Source organism: Mastomys coucha, unplaced genomic scaffold, assembly GCF_008632895.1.
Source record: "Mastomys coucha isolate ucsf_1 unplaced genomic scaffold, UCSF_Mcou_1 pScaffold9, whole genome shotgun sequence".
NCBI lineage: Eukaryota > Metazoa > Chordata > Mammalia > Rodentia > Muridae > Mastomys > Mastomys coucha.
The window spans coordinates 50,259,230-50,259,774 of NW_022196915.1; the positions used below are offsets into that span (position 1 = coordinate 50,259,230).

General features: G+C 65.5%; 1 protein-coding gene across 1 annotated transcript in view; it reads left to right on the forward strand.

The window, feature by feature from the left end:
* The window catches only part of Xkr6 (XK related 6), a 218,513-nt gene that overhangs the window by 1,014 nt on the left and 216,954 nt on the right, over positions 1–545 (forward strand). The window lies entirely within an intron of this gene.

Here is a 545-nt window from a genome sequence, read left to right on the forward strand (position 1 = left end):
TCCAGCCAGAGGTGAGACACAGCCATTTTGATGGGGGGGAGGGGGGGTGTCTAACTACACAATGAGGTCATCCTATCTCCCGGAAGTGACAAGTAATCACCTGCTTTTCACTAGCTCCTCCCCTTCCCTCAGAGGTCCCGCCCCTCTGCCCGCAGCCGGGAGGGTGTTAGGGGGCGTTTCTCCCAGAGCAAAGCTGAGAGCTGCGACGCAGAGGAAGGGGACCCCAAAACGTCTGGCACTGCCTCCTCCAGGGAACACTTTGGACCGTCTCACTCAACCCAGCGGGATTCTGAAACGCCGAGGGGTCAACCTGATGGGTTTCGGGGTCAACGGAAGAGGGGAAGGGGAGCCTTGGCGGGGAGAACCCCCCGGCCCCCCGCCCTGCAGCTGAGGCACAGGAGGGCGGCCATCTTGGCCGGTAGGGTAGGGCCAGGAGGCTGCGGGCGCCGTGCGATTGGGGGGCTCGCCCGGAAGTGACGCCGCCCGCCCGGAAGCGGAGGGGGTTCCCTGGCCCACTCCCCCCCCGTTCGTCTGCTCCCCGCTTC